Raw genomic sequence first — 12387 nt, forward strand, 5'->3', positions numbered from 1 at the left:
ATTTATTAAGGATTTGGTATTCCTTCCCATTTTGATTTGAATTGTCCTGCTCTAATTGTCCCTTTTTTTTTTTACACTCTCCTGCTTTGAAATTGTTCATGTAGTTAGTTCAGTTCTCTTGCATTCCCTTTTGTTGAAGTAGCAGTGAATACCAACAAACAAGAACAGTTTCCTTAAGTCAGCATTTCCCATTGGCACTTGTATAAGCCCAATTATAATCTACTATTGACTTTCAATTAATCCTATTTCTTTCTGTCAAGCTGCTCCTGTGGAATTTCCATGTTTGGTCCAACATTACAGAATGATAACCATTTTAGTCACACAGTGCGTATTCATTCCATTCAAATCCACACTGTTCTTGAAACTTTGCATCCCATCGCAAGAATCCAAATTGGCATGAGATGATATCTGCATGGTTATGGAAGGCTGCACTCTACATGCCGGCATTGTAGAAAATATGAACTATGTGATATGAAAGAGCTGCGTCATCTTAGAAATTAAAATTACATGACTCTTGAGGTCTCCACTAAACATAGGAGTCTAAATGTTAGGTTCTCACTTTGTCAGTAATGTATTTTGAGATAATTTAATTGCAATGAAGTTAATACAGGTTGTTGATGAACTCATCTATATTACATGGATAATGTATTCAAGGTTACCACACCTTATGTATATCATTCAGTTATCTCCCTTACACCAGTCATAACATTTCAAGGAAATAAAATCTCACATTTTCAGTGACTGATTATGAAAATAAAGAGAAGATTTGTGAAGTATTATATTAGCCCTCAATCTTGATGCAAATGTAAGTAGAAGCAATTTGATAATTTCTCACAGTAAAGTTTACAAGTTTAAAAACTGATAAGGTATGTTCTGCTTGGCTCTGAGATAAGTTTCTCTCCATCTTATGCCAATTATTATTAAATTCTTATGTAGAAGAAATATACTTTATATGTATCTATATTATCTAAATTATTCACCCTTTTATATTAGATGGAAATGAACACAACTTCACTTGAAATTTGGGTCCTGTAAGGGATGTTATAGCACAGTTGCCTTTGGGCTGTCCTTGGACCTGTTGGGCCCTGCCCCATATATTTGTCCAAGGTAAGGTCATCAAACTTTCACTTCTCATTTTTCGCATTGCTGATTTTGCCACCTTTAATTCCTTTATCATAAGCTACCTCTCCCTTTTAGATAAACACTTTCCTCCTGTTTTTAACTCCATTTGATGTGCTATACTTAGTGTTTATATTTGGCATTTTTCTGTATTTTATTCCCCTAATTTCACCTCCCAATCCAAACATAACCACTTAGAAGCTGCGATTTACTATATTTGGTGACTGACTGGCTTATTGAAACAATTTTATTCACATTACAAAGGAGGAAAGCTTACTATTTGTGTTACAAAGAGGATGGGTAGGTGGACCTTTGTGTGAGGACTGGTGGTTAGTGACCTCTTGTATCTGTAGATAGTGTAAAGTGGTCAAAGCTTATACTTTATAATAAGATTGGGTCATGTCCACCTGTCTCTGATGTTAAGTTCTGCACCTACTAAACAAATATAAATTCCTTTCTTTTAGGTGAATTGTACATTTTGAAGTAGGACAGGTGCATACTATTTGGTACATTGACCTTTGACCTAGTTATTACATAATATGATATAATGTGATTTATCCCATATCACCTATGTGAAGTTCAATAATTGCTGATATGAATAAGATACAACTCATAGTTGAAAGAATTCATTTTATTTCAAAAGATGATTTTGATGGTGAAGCAAAAGTATGAAAACAATAGTTCAAACAGCTCAATGACATTTCTATACACATTCATATAAGACATAGGTTAGTACCTCATCAAATTGTTTTTCACAAGTGAGACTAAGTATATTTGTTACTTATACAGTCCCGAACTATTTCACAGATTATTGGAAAAATTAAGGTTTGATATAGGTATAACGGTACCAATTGCGCAAGTCCAGGTGGGCGGAGCTTAAGGTGTACGGAACATTGTATTCAGAATTAAAGAACAACACTAGCTGTGATTGGTGCATTATGTAAGAGTTGTACTTTCTGTTTGGCTTAAAAAAATGTTGAGCCTCTTGGCAACATGTGAGTTTGCGTTAATTTCTATCTAGATCATATTTTGTATTTTTTATGATTTTTTTAAAATATGGTACACATGACTGAAAATGTGCTTGTTGTGACTAGATAACTCTTACCCCTGTCTAGTTCCAGTAGAGTTATCTCTCTTAAATGCAATGGAGTACCTGGTTATGTCATTGTCAAATTGACAATCTAGCATTGTTCTATATGACAGCGTGTGACATGCATGCCCAAGTAGGACAGAAAGTATATTTATTTCACAGAACATTAGCATTGAGGTATATGGAAAAACAATTGGTACCGTGATACCAGATATGGAGCCTGACATATTTAACTGAAAATGACTATTAGCATAGTGGCGACCACGGAAGAAAAAAAAAACACGCTGGTGGCAAGGTAACAGAGTATACTCTGAATACAACATATCTTAACAATACTTTCAAGGTTTTTGACCTGTCATCTCATCTCACACAGCACCTACAACACGTTCTGTGTATATGTCATGCCTTCTATTGGCATATAGGACATTGCACACTTCCAGCATTATCCAATACGTAAAATGGTTTCTACTTAACAGGACAGAATGTGATAAATGCACCAATGCCAGGAACGAGCACAATCTCTGGATGCGGAAGATGGAGGATACTGCGCTCTCAGCTCGATGTTAGTCAGAAAACCTTGCGTGCGAATATGTCTGTGTGTTGCAAAAACATCAGTGATGTGCTCAACATTACCAGTGTTGATTGCCCCTTCAATCACCAATGAACGGTAGCTACATAACATCAAGCCATCATGCGTGTACGGTGAAACGCACTTAATTTGAAGCCAGGAGTTAACCTCCTGTCCGATATCAGGCATCGAGATGCCTCCCGGGATGGTATAGTTTTTCTGATAGGAATTAAAGGCCTCCATAATGTTGTATTGATAAATGCTGCTACTGCCAAGTTGGAAAAATATGAAATTAGGCATCTAAGGCTTTGTACAAGCCTAGAGTCATCATAGGATTTGGTACCCATTTCCTGGGCATCTGAAGGAGCGGAAGTGTCTGTTACCCTGCTACCATTCATAGACAGCATAGTTAGATACCTCAGCAATATGTTGTCGATGGGTGGGCCCGTTGCCGAAACTATGAGCATGCCCTGGTTGACTGCTGTGTTGACCGGGCTTGCCACGCCATTTGCACCACTGTAACATGGATGCAAGATGAGCTGAGCTGCATCGCCATGAAGGCATTGTTTGCCAGTGTTGTTGCCCCAATGGTCCGTGGTGCTCCAATCGTGCCAAAGACAATATTGCCGGCGATAGTTCCACCAGTGAGAGACAAGTATTGTACATCAATGCTATTGGTGGTGCTGTACACATACGTTATTTTTTTTTTTTTTGGTGGCATCCTGCATGTCAAATGGGATGGCCACAAATATCGGATGCGATTATATCTCATTAACAGCTCTTGATAGTTGAATTGCTTACAAACATCAAAGATGTATGTGAGTTGCCAGTAGTGTTGAGGCCATCATATGTTTGGATTATTACAGGCGAATACACACTCTGTGCATCGGTAAAAACACAAATTCGGCTGTGGTTACCAAAGTTCATGGCAACAGTGAGTTTGCAGGCAGTGCTACACTGCTATCATTGATTGTGCTTCTAACATTCGTCAGCAGCACAAGACTTCCACTCATCGCATCTCTTGATGTTGCGTACGAGGGAATTATCATTGTCTTCTTTGCCAGTGGAAATATGCTTCGGGCTGCTCATGGTCATTGTTTGATTTTAAGGGTGGCAATGCAGTCAAGTATATCAACTAGATTATTTTCCTCATTGAGGAACCAACAGGCAATCTCCCAGATGCTGTCTTCATGAAGCTGAGCTGCTTTATGCTTGAGGTGTATAATGTACATCACATTTCAGAACCAACAGAAGAACGTGCAGAAGTGAGTTGTTCTATTCAGTATGTTTTCTGCAGTATTTATCTGGTCAAGATTAATAACGAATCTGATGAACATAGATTAACCTCAATACAGTGTTAGAGATAACACTAGGAGATTCTGAATTCAGGGCTATTACGAAATTAAAGGATGCCAAGTTAGGAGGCCAATGTTACCTGCAGTAAGGGGGCATCGTCTTTTCTCTACAATAGCAGCTAAATAATTTCTTCTATATAAGCTATTGTAAAATTCGTGAGGTACTTTTTGATGACTGCTTCAAGAGTGGTGCCTGAATAGCATCTATCGGGATTGGTGTTCAACAAGTACCTCCCGAATGTGATAATTATGTTATTGCCAGCCTCAGCGCTAATATTAGTCCAGTTAGTCATTAGGATAACTCGCACAGAACCACTTAAGAATCGAAGCAAGTATAAATAACCTGTTACATATGAACTTTACTGATCATCACGATCATAAATCCTTCTGGTGCAATAATCTAGCAAACCATAACCAGACATGATCAAGTGCGCCTTAACAGCGCTTCAAAATATATGGCAGGAGGTTTTGGAGCAAATCAAGGATTTAGGTTACAACTTTGAGAAGCCATTTAGGGGCAGAAGTATACATAAAAGATGGTTTGGCTTCAAAAGTGGAAGATACCTAAATATATTTGCCAATCACACACTCCCGAACATGAAAAGGAAGATGCCGATATATGTAATGCAGGAAACTGAATGAGGTTTTGGCAGAACCAGACAATTTTGCTTTATGGTGCAGGACAAATGTAGGTTTCTCCAGCTCAACCCCAAGTGGCGATTTTGCCAAGCATCCTGCTGTCATTGTCATATCTTCACGTAAGACAGAGTAGATCTGATTGTCGTCAGATTATGAATACATCTTGAATGTTTTTATTTTGCAGGCCCCTTTGACCTCGAGGAGAATCTTGCTATTAGGCAGCTTAATAATTCCATTTCCCACCACAAAATTGGCGTATCATAGCTGCTATTCAGTAGGGTCATTGTCTCTAAAAAAAAACATGTCGACATGGTTGTTGCACATTTTATCTTTGGCTGGTTATCCAGGGCTCTTTTAACGCCTGTGCTGGCCCAAACTCACTCTCTGACCCACATTCACAGCATAACCTCTCCTTCTCTCTTTCAGCCACCACTTTGGTAATACAGTCACATTTACGACTAGTGCTACAATATTATTTGTAACACTGGATACATTTTGTTTTAGGTATTTTACATAAATGTTTCATGTTGTCAGTGTTCCACCTGCCAGACACCGTCTCGCACTATGGCAGGAAGCTTGACTCGTATCGCTCTACAAGGCATCCGCTTGGTGCAGAGGGCGCGCAGACAATGATTGCGGTTACCAACAACCCAAACACAGTCGACCTAAAACAAATCCTTATTTTCAGGTTTCTGAATCCAGCCACAAATGATGTTATAGTTTCTGGCATCTCTTGACAAGCGATACCTGAACATCCTATGCATCATTTTGCAAAACCTCGGGCTTTCGATTTTCAAAAATGATCACTGTAAAGTTCGAAGGTAATGAGCTAATCAGCATAGACGACACTGGCATCTGGATCCCTGACTTACCGATAAAGAGAGGACAAACATGGTCTAACATGGCATCCACAATAATAACATATCTTGGCTCCGCATCTGTGCTGATAATATTCTAGATGCTGCCCAGTGTGAAAACAACCCATAACATATATGACAGATTTGGCAACAGATTTTACATACCCCTTGACCCTGAGATCCTGACAGACCATACGCCCATTACCAAGAGTGTGTGACAGATCGTCTAAATTTCGAGCTGACATTCAATGACTATGGCCAAACGGCCACCTACATCCTCAGTAACCTAGCCCTAGAGTTCGATATCGTAAAACATACATAGTTTATCCGCGCCATAAAAAACAGGTATATTAGCAAGCTTGCTATTTACTACACAATGGTTCTACGTCACCACAGGATGGTCCTAAATATGAGCGACACTCTGTGGAAAATCAGTTGAATATGCCCACAAAGAGCGTCAATCCATCATCAAACTGTTCGAGGACATGACCGCCAGTCCAAACTATGGATGCGAAATGGAACTGTTCTACAGTCGCCTGATTAACAATGTGCTCCTTAACATCGATGACACCCTAACCACCTAACCAGCTATATGCCTATGGACAACATCCTGCACAGTTCAGGCTGAATAAAAAAACAGAAAATACAAGCTAGAAGCTAGAGCATAACACTCCAGATTGAGAAAACAGCCGAGGCGGTGTGAGTCCTCAATGTTTTGTTTTGTGTTGATAGATGTGCATGTAAATATAACCACCATGACCCAGGACAGCATCCTGCACAGTTCCGGCTGACAAAAAGTAGAACATACAAGCTAGAGTATAATAATCCAGATTGAGAAAACAGTCGAGACTGTCTGCCTCCTCAATGTCTATATTTTCCTGCTGATGGATGTGCATGTAAATATACTCACAATGGCCAGTTTGTCTTTGTGTCCTGTTACGTCAGGCGAGGTAGCTGAGGTGACCACAGTGAAGATTTTCAAAATCAGTCACCCCACTGCGCCCTGATCATCTGTAGTTTAGGCGGTTGATGCAGTTGGTCATGTCTGGATCTTTAAAAAATATCTTGGAAAACAACTTGACACTGAAATTGTTACTGCTCTGAGCGATGAAGATGTCATTCATCTGCATGCACTATGTGAAGAAAATCATGGCTCCAAAATTACAACCTCGTTTGACGCATCGCTTCTCATCCTTTATACAGCAATTTTCAGCGGGTTTGTTCAGATTGATTGCTCTGAAAAAGGTAGCCACAGAATTAAGCGAATGACCCACTGGAGTCTGGAAAAACACAAGCTGAATTTACAAAACATGTAGGCGGTGATGAAGCTATCAATAATTTACAACCTGCCCAAATTAAGTACCTCAAAAAAAGTACCGAAAGGATGAAAATACAAAATGGCCACCATCGCGCAGAAGGTAATTCAAAGAAAATCTTAAAGGACATTTGTGGAGTCGCTTTGAAGTACCTTATTATAACCGCAAAAAGGACCTGATCCAGGTAACCCACTATAGCTTTCCCCTCGAGCTAAAAATATGAAAATTGATTTACTTTGTTGGCGGTATAACCATTGTAAGCTTCATAGCCTTTAAGTACTACCAACCATAATACACAAGCCACTCGCGGCACATGGACCGCGTGCACTGATATGTGTTCCCCGTTTATTACAGTACGCACAACCACTGGAAGATCTTTGGGTCGTTGGTCAGCATTTTGGCTACTGTCAAAAGTTTTCATTTGAATGGTTGAAGAAACCTGAACTATGACAAATATACCTTCCTGTGCCACGCGTCATTTCAAGACTCTTCTTTAAAGGTCACCTGCCACCTATGTTGTACAAACGTGTGATATTATTATAGTTATAAACAAAACGCATTGGTTATGTAAGCACACCATAAAAAATGTTTAATTAGACTTAAAACTCCGCTTTATAAAATGAAAAAATGATTCGGCAATCTCCGTAAACAATCGGTAGTTTCCGCGTGCCCAAACCGGATATGACGTACATTTATCCTTCTATTCAACCTAGCCGTTCAAGTGCTTAATTTCCCCACGTAAATGTCTATGTGATATAGCATACGATCGTGCTTTTGTACTGCAAATATGGTGCACTGTGTTGCATAAGGATGTAACCAAAATAGTGATGATGGGGAAAAGGCATTCTTTCTTTTTCCGAAAAAAAATATTTACCAGAAAAAAGTGTATTTAATCTGTGGGATCGAATAGGGGAGGGATGGGAAAGTTGTATCATTTATGCCGGATTATAGTGAATTTGGCCCGAAGACAATTCGGCCCATCTCGAAATACAATTTGGCCAAACTTAACGATAGTTTGTACGTTCATTTTCTTTAACAAAAGAGTAGATTCAATGTAAGATAGGTTTTAGGGGGGAAAAAACTAAATTTAAACAAACTATTTTGATATGCTTTGAAAGAAAATAATCGTTCTTCGTAACGTACATATTTATGAGAGAAAACACAAACTGACTTATCTTGCTTGTTCTAATTAAAATATTTATATACATTTTTTTATGCTAACAAATATATGCATCTGCACAACGACGTTCACAGTTTAAGTCTTCCTGTCAAATTATCAATAATCATTTATAAAACAAAAATACGTAACAGATAATATTCTACATAATGCGTATAGATTTTGCAAAGGGTATTGTACAAGAGATATTATAACAAATATACTTAATTTTAGGCTTCACGTTGTAACACAGCTGCATACAAATACATACTAGATTATACATGAGAGAGAGAGAGAGAAGAGGGAAGAATAATGTTGAGCATTTTGTCAGTATTTAGTTGCTGCAATATGAAGCTCTTACCAGTTAATTTTATTGTTTTTATTTTTCAAGGTGTCTTAGTGTTTGCGCGAGTATATTGAAAGCTTGTCATTACTTGTCAATATTGTCAATCATATTTCCTCCATTATTCCATACAAATTAGAAAGGAAACAATTTTGTGTTTAATTTGTGCCCCCCCCCCCCACACACATACACACTCACGGTACAAAACAAATTGATAAACATACACTTGTTTGAAAATAAAATGAAAGAAATTAATATTGCATTGTTATCATATATTCCTTCTGTTTTCATTATGCGAAAATTATTTTTTAGAAATATATGTCCACGAACTCCGTATTTGTAGCGGGTGCCGGATTGCGTATGCATCCTTAGTGTAGTGTGTGTATCGCTTATGTCAAAAAACAAAATCGCAAATGAGACGAAAGTATCACCCGATTGCTTGAAGGCACCTGCCATTTACGCATGACAAGTTACTTATTGCAAACTGATCCAGATTGTATTCTATCCAGGTTAACTATAAGTCCGTATCTCGCAAACAAACCACCAAAAAAGAATCATTATTTTAAAATACATTCAATGTGAGTGCAAATGATAAAGTATTATTAAAGCAAGTTATTATTGTGTATAATATTTGCCCTGCAAAACATGAATTATGATTACATATGGCAAACAGATAGAAGCCCGGGTGATAAACACAGCTGGCATGGAGCAATAAACTCATTGTTTGAACTTACCGACAGGATATCAAATACATAGGTTATTTTATTACAATGCAAACCAACCCCGGAAAATTCACTTTGGTATCTTTTAGTGTGCCGATTTTTTCTTCTTAAGTTGGCCGACAAAAGGAAGTCAAATTTGGTCCTTTAGATTCTTTAAGTGTGCCGATTTCTTTCATCCATTTTTTTTATATAAAGTCAGCCGACACAGGGAAGCCAAGATTGATTCTTTTTACCTGTATTAACAGGAATTTTCGAAATAAATTGAAACATGGAACAGTTTTGAAAGCGACACAATCTAGTGCGTCTTGCACGCATACCAATATAAGGCTGAACAGTAAATTAGTTTTCATTAGTTTCATCTAAAATATTCCCTATCCGTAGTTTATAGTGTTTTATTTTTCAACAACAAGAAGCATGTACTTCGTCTTGTAGGGATAAATGTACGTCATTTCCGGTTGCGTCCTCTATAGGTGGGAAATCGTAACTAAGGGGAAGTAACAGCGTTGTATACTTATATTTCGAGTAATTAAATTATTATTTCTTCATTACCCTTGATAATTTTTTATTTATTTTTGTGCGAGTATAACTATTTTTAATCATGTAATGAAAATCTGATATAAATAGGAAAATGTTGGAGGATGGCCGGTGACCTTTAACATTACTGTTCCTAATAAGGTGCATTAAGTCGATCTCCTATTTATGCCCCATGATCGTCCGGACCCCCAAAAGTCCGCCTTTAAATATGCTTTGACGGTGATTGACATTGACAGTAAGTACAAGAATATCCAGCTGCTCACTCTCAAGGACCTCCTGTCTTTACCAGAACCAAAACCATTGGAGGGGACGTTTTTAACGTGGTAAACGTTCCACCAAATTGATTCTGGATGAGAGTTCATGGGCGATGTCGACAGGTTGCTGGCTGAGAACAGCGTTCATACTTGGCTCAAAAAATCGAGCACACACAGAGACAATGTGATATTTTTTTCTGTGTTGTTTAGAATGACACCAACCTCCTCCATGGATGCTATGTCAGCAGTTTGCATAATTAGGTACCAAGCATATCTACACAGGCTGTGCATAATAACAGATATCTTTGTCTTTTCAGGTTCTATCCACATGTTCATGTTGCACGTGGCATCTTTTGTTTTTGTTTATTTTTTGTTTAACTACATTTATGAATGTACGTGCTGGAATGGACTTGGGCCTTGATAAGTATCTGCCTGTACTGTGAAATGGATAGTAGCAAAGCAATGCAGCGCATAATTCTTCTCCCAGATCCTTCATGCGTAAATGGGTATATTTTCTCTAGTATCGTCTCAAGGTTTGCCCCACCATTGCATCCATGTTGTCGGATTGCAATGTGGCTGCCTGGCTATAGTTGAAGTGTGGTGTCACTTCTAAGTCACTTTGGATCTCCACGCCGGTAGTCCCTCTCTCAATAACTGCTGTCACTATCAGCATGACTTTTCTCACCCCATTTGTGGACAGTTCTCGGTCTAGCGCCCCAGCTATCGGTTGCCGACGAATCTCAAGATTCTTCGGCATCCGACTTTGCTACTCAGTGCAGGGTGTCCTGTACGACTGCCTGGTATTCCTTTTGGAGGCTCCTCGCGGAATCCAGAAGTTCTCTCTCTCTCTCTCTCTCTCTCTCTGCACTTTTTCTACCTGGTCCTTCCCATTAATACTTATACGAATTATATCAAGGTAGATGTACCATGAATTGCTTTTTGTTTTTTCGAACGTCAGACAAGAGGAACGTTGAGGTGGGGTGGAGACGACTGCTGTACCGGTAACTGAAAACCCTTTGCCACAAATTTGGCGATTGGTTCATACCGGCAGCTCCGAAAGGCGAGGAAAATCGTTTTTGCCTTGGTGTCGGCGCGCCGAGAGAAATGGTTTTGGCTCTTGATTTACATTGGTGTGTTCAGTTATTTAAAAAGATACTCTTCGGTAATATCCAAAGATCATCACTTCAACACATAAAAGTGGTATTTTGTGATATAATCAGCAAATGTTTAATATCTCTCTTACAATGCAGTGAATGAGACAATCTTCTTTGTTAGGCACCCCATAATATTAAAGTCAATTCAAGTCAGACTCACTGCTCAGGTACTCTAAATAAGCATCTTAAATTATTTAAAGAGAAACCCTTCAATACTTGCGTAAAATGAAAATCCACCCTTCACAGATATTATCACTATGTTACTCTTCATTAAATTCTCAAAGTTATCAAAGTTGTGGTTATTCAGGTAATGAAGATATTGCGGAGTACTATGCGCCTGGGGAGACGCTGATGGCCCAAAGGTGATTTTGTGCCCCAAGACATATGGCGCCGTGGTTTTGGCGTCCTAAAACTCTGCCTCCCGACGGTTTGTTATGCTAATGTCAAGATATAGACTAAAAGTTTATTATCACTGAGCTCCGCCATTTTTGGCTTTAAACATTCACTCTTAGAAGATTCGAATTAACTCTCTTTCTCGTCTGGTTCTGTTGTACAAGCACATCTTGGGGTCGCGATACTGGTTGGGATGTATACGTTTTCATGTGTCTACATTCCTCAGACTCTTTTGTTTCTGTATCAGGTACGTTTTGCAAAGAATACTTATAAAGATGAATATTGATTAAAACAAAGATGTAAGCAGAGGATTTCTATATTTTTATAAATATAAAATTATATTCGGTTGAATACATGTTTAGATTTTGGGCAGGATACACGTCAGTTCGTCTTGACGTATGCATGTTGGTGAGAGTGTTTCCAACATTTCAAAAGGGCCATGACTTTCATTGAAAGGGCACCAAAACAAAAGTCTGCGTGTCTATTCGTTCAAAGTATGCTTTTACGCAATAAACGTGCGCAAAAATAAAACGATTGTCATATTTCAAGTGGCAAGTGATTGTGCGTTTGTATGTATGTACTTTTCTTTTTAGCCGGAGGTATTTCCAGAACCCCAACCCACCTACCCCTCTCTGGCCCTGGATATGGTCCTAAACTTGACGATTTAATGAATGATAATGAGGGTTTTCATCACATCGCAATAATGGAGTTCAGCTGAAAATACTCAGATATAAAAATTTGCATGTATTACATACTCATACACGTGGTTTGACATTACGTTTGCTCTTATCCGTATTTATTTTGGAAATGGAAGTTTCCGTCCTAGATACATAACCAGTTCGTTTCTTCAACATCAGAACTCTTCATAAAGGAGATTTTCTCAAATT

This window comes from Sinohyriopsis cumingii, chromosome 7 (genome assembly GCF_028554795.1).
Source record: "Sinohyriopsis cumingii isolate HCF-2022 chromosome 7, ASM2855479v2, whole genome shotgun sequence".
NCBI classification, from domain to species: domain Eukaryota; kingdom Metazoa; phylum Mollusca; class Bivalvia; order Unionida; family Unionidae; genus Sinohyriopsis; species Sinohyriopsis cumingii.